Genomic DNA, 13648 nt, shown 5'->3' with positions numbered 1-13648 from the left:
TGGTTTTAGTACTCACTATTAGCTGCTGATACAGGAGAAGGAGTTTGAGGAAAAGCCGTAGGTTTTGTAAGTGTTACTGATCTTTGATGTTCTAGTAAACTTCTGGGATATTTTCATTTGAACTGCTCCATATATGTTAAGATAAGCTGTAAAGTGTAATTATTCTAAGTTTGCAAATTAAATGTTCTGTAGTTGCTCTTTCCTTGCTTAGAACTGATGCATTGCTCTGATGAGCCTGTGTACACAGGAAATAAATCATTCTCCCTGCTTCGTCAGGAACCTTGACTGCCCAGAGTTGATCTCAAACAAGAGTGTGGCCAGTTGCTCTGGCAGAGGGCAACACGATTGTGTCCTTTCAGGTGAAGCTGGGAGCAAGCCTCAGCTGCAGGTTGGCTGTGTGTCTGTCCCTGTCTAGCAGGAAGCTCTGCTGACCATTTGCTTCTTAGTGGCCTTCTTGCAGGCTTTGTCTTGTTCTGTGCTGCAGACCGAAACATTGTTTTTTATTGCTTAATTTGTTCTCTGGAACTTGTAGGCATCACATGAACCAGATGAGCATCAGTGGAGTCATACCCTCACAGGCTGCACTAGTGTTGGGGCTGACAATGCTGCAGCTCTGTCATGTCCCACTTTTAAATACTGGTGCTTTTGTTAATCTCCTTCTCAGACAGGAACAAAGACATTAGGGAAAATATTAGAGCCCCACAAGATACAAAATCAAATAAAATCAATTGCATTGCCTATAAGAGACCACTTATTTCCAAATGCTTACATCTATGTATAAATAATCAAAGTCATGCCAGATCATTTGCAGACTCCTCTACAACTGGTTGGAAAACTTTTTATTCGATATTAATGCCTAGAAATGGCTTTTTCAATCAGTGGTAGTTTTTCCTTTTTTTTTTTAAGATGTTTCTGTGAATATTGACACAAAAAAGGAACTTACTAACATTTACTTTTACCTACATAAATCTGTTTTACTGCTTTCCCTGAAATGGACAGCTTCCTAAATTACTCCTAAGAACCAAATGCACTTGATGTAAAAAATCATTATGACACAGATTATGCTCTAAAAGAAAACTTTAAAGGAGCATTTCACATCTATGTTCCAAAATAATTGAAGGACTGCTGTGAGAGAGAGACACTTTCTTGCCCCAAAGAGCAGTAATGACCAATGTGAAATCCCAGCTGCATATGCTGAAATATTTTTTAAGGACTTCTGCTTTGGAGGTCACTTGCTTTCAATTTACTCTGCCTTTCCTAGATATGAAGTAATAGCACAGCTGAGCTGTTTGCTTCCCTTGAAAGATCCTGTGAAGGCACATGACAAAGCATAATTAATAAGCTGAATGAACTCAACAAACTGAATGAACTCATTCACGCAGGCATCATTTATTATCTAGGTTTGACTTGTGTCAGTTTGAAAATATAAAATGAAAGTTATTTGCATAGTCTGGGAAAACCATTCAACATTTTTATCACACTGATATAAGGAAGAGATGATCATCCCTTTTCTGCACTTCCTCTTTTGAAATCCTCTTGAAAGCAATCTGCATATAGATTACAGTTGGACATTTTAATGCCTCACTTGGAGATTGTGTACACAGTGACAACAGAAGCATGCCCCCCAGCTGAGGAAAGCCCGTGCTCTATTCAGAGGAAATTCATTCACAGGGAGTGAAGGAGTGTATTCAGAGAAGAAGAGGCCCAAGAGCAAAGTGTAGCTTTCTACCTCTCAAGAAAAAACAAGCTGAGATAGATTGCTGCTACTGTGCTGTGGAAGAGATCTAGGTGTCCAGTTGTGCCCCCATGTTACCTGTGCCCCCATGTTACCTGTGTAACCTGGAAGCAGCTTAAAAGCTAGGAGGGGGGGATTAATAAAATATTTTTCATGCACTCATCTCCTTTTGATCTCAACCAGCAATATTTTGGACCACAGAGCCCTCATGCCACACTGGCACATGGCAGGGAACAGGGACACTCCACATTGCACCCACCTGGACTGACAGCATTGTCATTTGCTGTCTCCTTGGGTTTCTCCCATCACCAGGGCCGGCATTGAATTAAAGGGAATCTTTTCACATTGACTGTAGGAAGACTGCAAGTCATATATAGCCTTTCCAAGTCCAAGCTAGCTAACTTGGATAGGCATGGTAGTGTTAAGCCCAGCAACACCTGGCCATATTTTAAAGTGGAGGTTGGGTGTCTTTAAAAATTGTACTGTTCTTTGCTGCTTTTTTTCCCTGCCTGCCATCTTCTTCAACCTGGTGGTGAATACTTGCTTGCATTAGGTTTCCTGTCTTATTTTTGCACTGCCATTTATTTTCACTGCAACAGTGCAGAAGGATGATGGAAGGTTTTGCAATACTTATTTTTTTTTGTGATAATTGTTCCCACTGGGAGGTTCCCAGCTGACAGGAAATATTTATTAGTTATTGGACATTTTGCACAGAGACAAAGGAAAAAACCTCAAACAACTCACAAACCTTATTTATGAACTTATATTTCATGGATAAAATCTATTTCTCTCTCCAGCTGATATCCATATTTTGGGACAGCGGCAGCCATGGGCATTGGAAGTGGAGGTGGCAGTGGGAGCAGCTGCAGGTGCATGTACGTCACTCCAGTCAGCACTAACATTGAAGATTTGGTTTCTTCATTCATCTCCTCTGCAGCCACCAGATGAATCCATGACGTCTCACAGTTTGCAGATGAAAAGGAGAACTGGCTTGCGAAAGTCTGTATGAGGAACAATAGCTAGTTTTGGCACCTCTGATGAGAAAGATCACCATTTCCCTCAAGCCCATCCTCTCAATTAAAGAAGCTTAGCAAAAGCTTAAAGAACATCTGAGCTCTCTTCAGGTGGAGCCAAGCTCAGGAAGCCAAGCTTTACAGAAACAAAAGGATCTCTACTCAGCAGAGTCTATGCTGTATTCAGCAGCCAAGGAGCTCAGAGATAACAAATGTGTGTTCCTATTTTGAACATCTTGCAGTGGATGGGAACTTCATGAGTTGAGTTTGCAAGGACAGTTTGCATTTTTCTCTTCTAGTCTGTTTGCTGATAAAACACCTAGTCTGCATTTTGCTTCCAGCAATGACAGATTTACACAGATCCAAAAGGAAGATGAGCAGCTTTCTGACTATGACAGGCTTGAGCCAGAGCTCAGGAAAATAAATACGAAGTGCTTCATTAGTGACGGTGGGTTTGGATAAGATCCACTGTCTACTCATTCAATTCAATTATACAGTGTTATTAGGAGAAAAACTGCTTCCTGGCCTCCCTAGCGCATAAAATTTAAGCCCTGCAGCATGAGGTTTTAGTCTCCTATTTTACCATAGTTTACATAGCTTGCCAGCTCTTGCATTACTTTTTATGCTATTTCTTTCCAAGCATTCCAATCTAGTTCTACAAAAATCCTGCTTAAATAGTAGTGTCCCTGAACCAGTGGCTTCCAGGTTATGTAATGCACATAATAGTCTTTATTTCAGGGGTACATAGAATACATTTCCAGGTGCCTTTTTGTTCTGGTTATGGAAAAAAAAAAGGAAGAACATTTATAATTGTTCTGTTGTTCTACATATTTCAAAATTGAAAAAAAAAGTTGTTTAAAACGAATTTATTTGCCTGAATTTATAGGGTTGAAATCCAGATTGTGAGGTTTAACCAACTTGGTTAAGTAAGCCACATGACAGTATTTACCCACCAAATGCTTTCAATGACATTGCATGTGCGAATGTACAGGATTTTCAAGTGATGTCATTGCAAGTCCATTTACAGAAAAAATCTTTGGCAAAACTAAACAAAACAATCAAACAGAAATAAGTATGTGGGATGTGTACACAATCCTGCAAATCTTACATCTTAAAATAATCAGTTTATCTTTTTTTCTGTTACTCATTTGCCCATAGCCAGTTCAAGTTCTTTTTTGGAATACAATCTCTTTACAGAAGTTGCCCATAGGATCAACAAGCTCTTTTGATCAATTCCATTAAAAGAATGGATTCTTAATTCCCCCCCCCCCCCCTTTTTAAACCTCTTTGCATAGGTTTCAATAACATTATGAGAGTATTTAAATGGACATATAAGAGGAAAGTTTATCTTCTAGATAGGAAAACTGTGGGCCAGCTGGCATTTACTCCTTGGCTTTTTCAGTTTTGTCCATTGGATTGTGGAAAAGACAGACCAATGTCAGAATAAACATTTCAAAGATGATATGATAATGATAGATTTGTCCCTGTCTGTCCCCCTCCCACGTACCCAGTAAGTGCTGCAATCAGTCTGCTGTCTTCTGAGCAGAAAGGAGACGATGCAGTGCTCACAAGGATGAAATGAAATGGACTCAAGGATGTGCGTGGAGATCACAGAAGACCTGAGGAAGATCTGGGAAGGGAGGTCCCTTACAGGATTATCTCCTTCTGTAGCCACCAGCTCATCGTTGTCCTTGCCAGCCTCGTGACTGTACAGCAAGGCAAGTGGGAACAATGTGGAGGAGGAAGGTGGACAGGCAGCAAGAGCTTTTTCCCTCTTCAGCTCATCTTTATTTTTTTACTGATAGCTAAGTGTTCTGGAAAAATAATTTCTGGACCACATACAGTAGCATGAACCACAGAGGTATTAGCAGTAACATGTCCCCATTCAGGCCTGGTTCTCTGATGACAGTTCTTTGGCAAAACAGAGGACCCCACAGAAAGTTGCACTGGCAGCTCATATTTTGTGTTACTACCATGTCTCAGTTTTCTGTGGTTTGCAAGTCCTTTTAAAAACTCTCAGTAGACTATTGCTGTACTGCAATGTATAATAATATGAAGACCATGTGTATTATTCTGAGAAGAACTTAAGAGCTCAACCAGCTAGTACTATGCATAATTTCCCTAAAACGTGAATACCAATTAAACTTCTATGGATGTGCAGTGTTAGTGGGTACATCTTCAAAGAGAACAAGGGAGTTCTACCTGTGTCCTTCTGGACTATCTCACCATGGGTTTTACTCTCTCACTGTATTTACAGTGCTTCACACTCATAAGGGAAAGTATTTTCCAAGGCAGCATGATTTTCTAGTTAGCACTACTATTAGATAAAGCATGACAACAAAAATAATAATAATTCAAAAAAAGGATAAAGAGCTAGAATAGTAGAATAGAGATCTAGTTTTGAAAATAATAATTTGCCTTCCCTTATAGATATGAGTGAGATCAAACGTTTGTGTCCAACTCGCAGAAGAGACTCAAGAAATTCAGTGGACAAATATGGTGACCAAAGTGATAGCAAAAGGATAGAACCGAAAATCTTTGTGAGAACAGACTCTAAATCAAATTGATTTATTTAGGGCATTTGTATTTTTTCATACTTAAATACATGGAGTACATTATAAAAGCGAAAAAATCTTGGGCCCAATTCTTGTCAGAATGAGACCTTATTAAGCTATTTTACTGGGGTAAAAGATTCTTAAACTGGAAATGAATTATGATTATGTCTATCTTCTACTGCTAGACTTGACTTGAAAGGTACATAAAAGCTTGAGTATGTAAATCAGTAAATACTGAAAAATAAAGGTCTTTGTTAATTTTAAATAACATTTCAGAGAACTCATGTTACTTTGCCCTGAGGGATCTGAAGAGCCTGTCAGGAACAAATTTGTCGTAAACTCAAAAGTGTATTGGCCGTCTTGTTTTCAGTGAGTTTCTAAATGTCAGTTACTGCTCTAGAACAGGTGGCACTATAAAAAAGATTGGCTGTGGAGAATGAATACTGCTCAGAAGGAAAATATCCACTTTCACAGATTGAGAATAAACATCATTGCACAGCTGGTCTGTGAACTAGTGGTGTTTTTTAATGTGTTTTCCTTAAAATTTGCTTTGAGAAATTCTTGGCTAAATCTTCCCCTGTTACTGTTTGGTTTTATGTTTCTTTTATTCCATAGTTCAATGTATTGATGCTTAGTGAGACCTGAACCATTAAAGAGTCTTTATGTATTCCACCTTGGCACTTGGATCAGTAATGGGAACAGTTCACTACTGCTGTTACCTCATAAATCACAAAGGAGTTACTGTGGCTTCAGAATGAAACAAACATAGGTTGAATGGGGTCTGCAGTCATGCAGCACTTACAACAAATTATTTAGGTATTGGTTCCCATCACAAATCTCCCCTAGGCTTGTTCTTCCCATTACTTTGCATGAGCAGTATATGAACACTGAAAGACTGATTACTGAGTTGTATTCAGCAATAATGGTTTTCCTTTAAACTGACTAAGATGAATAATAAACCAAAGCCCTGTACTCATTGAGGTGGAAACCCTCTCTTCCAGGATGTCTTCAGATTTCATTGTAGTTTTATTTTTAGTGGCAATTTACTCACATGGCAATGTGTCGTGTGGGTCAAAGAAGTGGTGCGTCCCCATCACGCTGCAGCTGATGCCACTGCTCCCCTGCAATGAATATGCTTCAGGCTGTGCAGCACAAAATGTACTTCAGAGGACACAGGTGAACAAAACAGAAATAAGCACACGAATACAACAAATGAGAAAAACATTAGCGGTTTTTCCATTTTTTTTTTTTTTACTGCTATGGAATATTTGAGTTCCAGTTCCTAACTCATCCTTTCAGAGCAAGGCATGGTTGCTCAGCCAAGACCAGCCTGCCTCTGTATAAGTGAAAAATAACAAAAGGTTTACAAGACTCCTCAATGTATTCAGTACTGAAAAACTGGCCACACATTTCCCTGGCAAACAGTCCTGTTGTACCTTTCCAACCCAGAATCCCTCACTCCCTTGGCATCCAGGGCACATTGCTGTGCTACTGGTACAAATAAGAAGTCATAGTAACAAAGCTGATTTTTTTCTTAATGCATCCTAACAGTTTATAGCATTTCGTTTATGAATCAGAGGTGCTTTTCAGATGTGGAGTGACCAGAAATTAAGTGGTGGCAACTAATACAACCATTTCTCTATACCATCTCCACATTTCTCATGTGAATATTACTTAGGATGAGAGCACATGACTTACACAGGTACAGAGACCATCACAAGTTAATTTATGATATACGTAGTTACTTTTGCAGCCTGAAGTAGGAGAACTTCTAGATGTTTAAATATTTTAATATCTTCTTCTCTCTTTATACATGGAAAAAAAATTATTCAGTTGGTCATTCAGCTTTATTCACTTGTCTCAGCAATTAGACAGAAAGTGGCTCAGAGTTACAGAAGAAAGCTATTCCTCATGCTTTGCCTGTTTCAGTTACATGTGGCTGGCAAGGAGTCTTGCTGATTGGAACAGATTCATGTAGGCTGTTTGGCAGCTTCCTTCCTCCATGTCCTCTGAGGGTGATATGACATCTAGGGTGTGGGTTCTATGTCACTGCTGCCAGTGTGCTACAACCTAGATTTAACCTTTATCAGGTGCCGTGCTCAAGGTTAATAACAATAAAAAATAGCCCCAGCAGGAGTACTGGGAAAGCATGCATATAATAGACCTCAAAATGCACTCAGTGGGCAAAGCCCAGGAAATTCCTGACCTTAAAAATGTCTTTCTCAGTTTCATGTGAAGAAAGTAACAAAAAAAATTCATTCTCTCCCAGGCATTAAAATCAAGATTATTAAATTTAAAAGTAGTTTGAATTCTTTCCTTACATTCAATTGCCTTTGTTGAGTAGTGATATATTCTGGTTCCTAGGAGCACATAAGTGTTTACAATGGTTGCTAAAGGAATAAATTGTTCAAAGGATGCGGATGTCCAAGTAGTTAACATTACAGCCTACAGCTATTGCCAAGGAAATAGGAAAACCTGAGTTCTCTCCTGCAGAACTACTTTGTTAAGCTATATTTCTTACTTATGTCATTCTTAGTTTTCTCCCTTTACACAACATCCCTATGTGATGTTGGTGGGTACAGAAGCCTGTGTCCAAAGGCCACAGCTGATGACAGAGCTTATGTGTACTACAGATGTAAGCAGAAGCTCTTAGCTAAGAGCTACAGAGCTGATGGTGCCTGTAGAGGCCTCAGTTTTTATTTGCCCAGCTTCAACACCTTAAAATCAGCTACATTTTAAGTCTGTGTACAATATCTGAAGGGAAAACATGTCCACCTGAGCACTCAAAGAAGAATTTCTATTGAAAATCACTGATGGTCACATAAAAATATTTGTAAAATTATATCACATGAAGAGAGTCTCTCTATTCCAATGCTTTATGTATAGGCTTATGGCCTCAATAATTATATACATTTTAAAGTTGATAATATCCAATATTTCTGTGCTGTTTGAACTTTTGCTTTTGATAATTTTGTTGTTGTTGTGTATGGAAACAGGCATATTGTGAAAAAACATAAAAAAAAAAAAGATTCCAGTTGATTTCAGAGGGTGTTTTACTGACTTCTCAGGAAGTTTAAGGGAATAACAGTTACAAGAAGACAGCAGATAGATGGGTGGATACCGTGAAAAAATATCCAACTTTTGTGCTTTACACTGTGCCAGTTTGTGTAAAGGTCTATGACATCCTCCATTCATTTTTTTGGCTGACAGTTTTCAATTAAAATGTGCATCACATTGATGTTATCTAGATTTTTCTGGTGTTAGTTCATCTGGCTGAGAAGAACCCTAGACCCATCAGTTGTTACTAATTAAAAAAATCTGTTCTAATTTTTCTAATTTTTCCTTTTATCACTTGCAAGGCATTTCCAGAAATCTTCATATTTTTATTTTATACATAAAATATATATATATGAAAAGGTATTTCAACTGAAGTTTTGCAGATCAAAAGGGTTTTCTTTAAGGCTAGGGTCATCACCTACATACATGAATACGTGGGCACTGAAGGTTTGGATGAGGTATTAGGAAGAAAATATTTACTGTGTGGGTGGTAAGACACTGGTATGGGTTGCCTAGATAAGTTGTGGATGCCCCACTGTTCAAGGCCAGGTTGGATGGGGCTCTGAGCAACCTGGTCTAGTAAAAGGTGTCACTGCCCATGGCAGGGGGGTTGGAACGAGATGACCTTTAAGGTCCCTTCCAACCCAGCCCATTCTATGATTCTATGACTGTGAGGATTGCAGTATGATGCATATGCAGTGACACAAAGACTTTGCTGTCCAGAAAGTTTCTTGGTCACACATCAGCAGCGTATTCTGGTAGATGTACGCAGACAACCATCTCTAACAACCACAGTTATTATGCCTGTGGAGCTGTGGTTATAACGCCAGCAACGCAATACTCACTGACTTCAGCTCAGAGCAGCCATTTTCTTGTCTTTTATTGCTGTGGAGCTAGAATTACTGCATCCCAGACCACATGCTAAGAGAACTAATTTCCAAGGGCCTCTTCTGCTGTGAGCAGCTGAAACATGAAGATCCAAGGCTTCCAGCCAAGCTTTGATTTCTGTTGTGCTGGCATGAATGGAACCACTCCAATTTTAATGAGCAAACTGGCTTGGGGGAGTACTTGGGCCTTCTCAGAGAAAATTTCTGAGTCATAATAGAAAAAAAAGTCTGTCACTCAGCTCCTTATTACCTTCTGGGTTTGAATGGCTCAGCCAGTGTTTTGAAAACTTGTAGTTCTTGAAATAATGAAAAAAGTTTTTTCTAGACTTTGCAAATATAGGAGAGATTTACTGCAGTGAAAAATAAAAATCGTTGTGATATAGCATCTTCATTGAAGTGCTCAGAGCAATGATGGACATGATAAAACACACTTGTTAAGGAAATAGTATTATCTCATGGGCTAAATACAATTAAAACCAGCAATCTTCTTGTACATCCTACTTAAGGAAGTGAGATAGACACTGGTTGACTTTTACCACCAATATTTGATGTACCTTCTGCTATAGACAGTTGGTCTTGAGTACATCATCATAAAGTAGCGGAGTAGATCTGGGAATGTCCCATAAGTGATATCAGCCCATAATGTATAGGCTGTTGAGAGAGCTGACAGACTGGAGCTTGGATTATTCACGGGTCATTTCTCCTTAGGAAAAGGCTTTGGAGCCGTGACTTATTTCAGAACTCTTCTTGTCATGTGGTTTTGCTCAACACATAGCTCATTTGTTTGGGCGGCGCATTGGTTGGCAGAATATATCTTGAAGCAAATGCTATTTCCAAAGTGGAGGTCATGATCTTGGAAGTGCACGTGGAAATGGGGGTCATGGGAAAAGCTGAGAGTTGCTGGAATGTGGTGAAAGCAAAGTAATCTATACATGTTTATATTGACAGCAGCCACAAAATTGTTCTTTGAGGAACTCAGATGAAATTATCACAGGGAGTAGCAAGGTAGAACAGACATAAATAGCTCAAGGTTTGGGCTGACTGCGCTTAAGAAGTCTTTAGGTAGTTCAGCTCTCTTAAATCTAAACCACGTGCTGTGATACCCTTTTAATCACGTAAATCAGGCTTTGTGGGGACGTTTCCTTTAAGTGTAATGGAATATCAGTACATTCTGGCAAACAAGAATCTTCCTCTACTGATAGTGAGAAAATTTTCACATATCATATGCCACAGCCATCAAAGAAGATTTTAATCTTCATTTTTTAGTAAATATTTCCATATATGCATATTTTTTTTAATTTTTCAGCAAAGGGCTCTTCCAGCCCTCAAAGTTTGCAGGTGGGAAGTCCAAAACTAGAGAGGCATTGGTTTTCAGAGGAGAAATTGTGAGTTTGCCTGCTAGGTACAAATCCTTAGATGAGTAGAATTTTTTTCATGCATGGAGCTTACAGCACTACAAATCTGTGTCTACGTTGTTGCAGAATATAGGTGGTTGAGTTGTGTGACTGCTTCAAATAACCTGGCTACTACAGGCAACTTGACAAGTGTCTGGATCACCTGGGTGCTGGATATGTCTGAAGGCAGCTGCTGTATTGATCCTTCTGCATTGAGTAACGCATGGCAATTATTCTCAAGAAGAACTATTGGAGATATTAAGGCAAATCCATGGCATCATTATAGCGGTTCTGTTCAGCCCTGTTTGGTTTAATGTTCTCTTTACCACATATGGCAGTGATTGTGCTGATTGACTGCATATGAAGGAGCCCTTGGCTCACTTCAGCATAACTTTCTGGTCATTAATGAAGGTTCTAAACGCTTGATTGGTATTTTTGTTTTGGTTGGGGTGCCTACCTGAATTAAGTTAGTATTAATATTTTAATTTTCCCACGTTAGTGCCTTCACATCCTACTTATATGACTGGTACAAAACTTCTCAAACAAATCTTTGTTCAATCCACTGAGTAATTGGCTCCCAGATCGGTAGATTCTCAACAGATATCATAATTCAACATTTTTGAGTAGTAATCAATTAATATCTAAAATAAGAATTTCAGATGCTGAGTACAATTCTGAAAACAAGTTTGAGCTTGTTGAGTGTGTGAGTCCTTTTTTGTTGCCTTTTGTGAAGCGAATTAATTGTATGATTCTGTGAAAGACACTCGTATTTCTCACTGAAATTATATAGTTTGGAGATAGTATTCCTGTCTCAGATGAGCCTCAGAGGAAGCAACTCTATACAGGAACTGCTTTCCTTACATTTAGATTTTCTTCACAGGTAACCTCCAGCCTCACTTTTAAAGTGACATGCGCATTCTGCAGAAGTCCCAATTCCTAAATGTGTATGGGGCCAGAAACTTGCTGAATTTCTGTATGGACAGATTTTAGCGTGCAAAGGTGAGAGATGCAACAGCTATACCCTCCTACCTCTGTCCTTTACAGAGCCAGGGAAGTAGAAAATATGGGTATGAATTGGAAAACCCTGAGTAGCAAATGTAGTGTGGTCCTCCTTCCAAGCTTCAAGCAAACCTAGGAGAAATGCCATGCAGCAATAAGTGAAAACATCATGTGCTTGTGGCTGTGTTAATTTTCCTTTGTGCTGTAGGAAACAGACAGGCTGTTCTTGAAATGGCAAGGTCCAAAGCAAAGAAGGAGCTGAGCCCCCATCACGGAGTAGATTCCTCTTACCCTATTCTCATTCAGATACCCCTTGTGGGAAGCTTCTGGGTGTGCTGAGCAGCATTTTCTGCTGGAGTGCTGGGAGATGACTGGGAGTGTGAAGTTGGAGAAAGAGGGTGTCAATTTGGTTGCAGTTTGGGCATTTAAGAGAAAGAGCTGAGGTTAATTACTTAGCTATTAAAATAGCATTATTAGCATAATGAGACATCTTGTTTTCCCTCTGACTTTTTTTTCATTTTAAGGTATATTACAGCCCTATGAGGTTGGAATACTATTTTCAAATGAAAGTTTGTTTGACAAAGTAACCATTATTCAGCAAGATGTGGGATTACACGATAGTCCAAATATATGGTCTTTTTTTTTAGACTACTTTGGACTATTTTAGACTACTCTTAAAAGCTTTCAGTTAAGAGAAAACAAATGTCTAATAAAATGGTGCAGTCTTATTGAAAATAAACATTCAATCCTTAGTTTTGCTATTTTAAAAAATGCCTTTGTTTTACTTTTGATGATATTAAGCATCTAACATAAAAAACACATTTCTTTTGTATTTCTATTTCGACATTATGATGTCCACAACAGAGAAAAAGACCCTATATTTCTTCTGTAAAACATTTTTGAAAATTCTGATGTGCCAGACTGAAAAATCATCAGGAAGCCAAAAGTGCCTGCCTTAATCAAATTACCTTGTGCTTTGTGAAACTGGCAAATACATGTGGGGCACTGTCTAAGCCGTAACTTTTTCTGCAGATTCAGACGTGGAATCCCAACAGAGAATTAAGCAACTGAAACCCAAATCTAACACCCACAAGCCCCAGGAAGTCACATAAGTGAAGTAAGTATCAGAGTGACTTTCACAGATAACATTTCCAAAAATGTCATGTTTGAAAATAGACCAAGGATATTCTAAACCTCACAAAGTCCTGATATTCTTTCCAGAGTTTGGATTGTCTGTTGATATCTGTTTCTGCTCTGGCTTATATCCTGACTGTACTAAGCAAGGTCACATTCAGCAAGGTGAAAGCCAACAATGAAATTTGTATCTTAGACACAACAGTAACGTGACTGTTCGTCCCTGTTGTTTGTAGCTCAATGTGTGTGACGGGAAAGATGTCATGTTCACACCATTTCAAACTATGGACACCCATTCTGTGGGATATAAACAGGCTGGTGTCTGCACTGCATGAACTGAAGTGGTGAGTGAGTCCACCAGACCTGCCATCTGCACCGAAGTTGAGAGGCAGCATATACACAGTTGCAGATCAAGCAATGCACTTAAACCCACCTGCAACTTAACTGTAACAAAACCAGCTCTAAACACCAAGGACAGTATCTAGTTGGAGGCCTGTCACTAGGGGTGGCTCCCAGGGTTCAGTACTGGGCCCAGTATTGTGTAACTTATTCATTAATAACTTGGATGAAGGGATAGATGCAAGTCCACAGACAAAAAAAAGCTTGGACGACTGGCCAATACCTCAGAGTGCTTGTAAGCCCTCCAGAAAGACCTTGACAGGTTGGAGAGAGACTCGGACAAAAATTGTCTGAAGTTCAACAAAGGAAAGTAAAAGGTCCTACACTTGGGGAATAATAACCGCAGGCACTGGGACAGGCTGGGGGCTCACCTGCTGGAATACAGCTCTGTGGAGAAGGACCTGGAGGTCCTGGTGGACAACAAGCTGTCCATGGGCCAGCAGTGTGTCCTGGGGGCCAAGAAGGCCAATGGGAT

Source organism: Neopelma chrysocephalum, unplaced genomic scaffold (assembly GCF_003984885.1).
Source record: "Neopelma chrysocephalum unplaced genomic scaffold, ASM398488v2 Primary Assembly neopelma1_60, whole genome shotgun sequence".
Lineage (NCBI taxonomy): Eukaryota > Metazoa > Chordata > Aves > Passeriformes > Pipridae > Neopelma > Neopelma chrysocephalum.
This window is presented reverse-complemented; position numbering follows the sequence as displayed.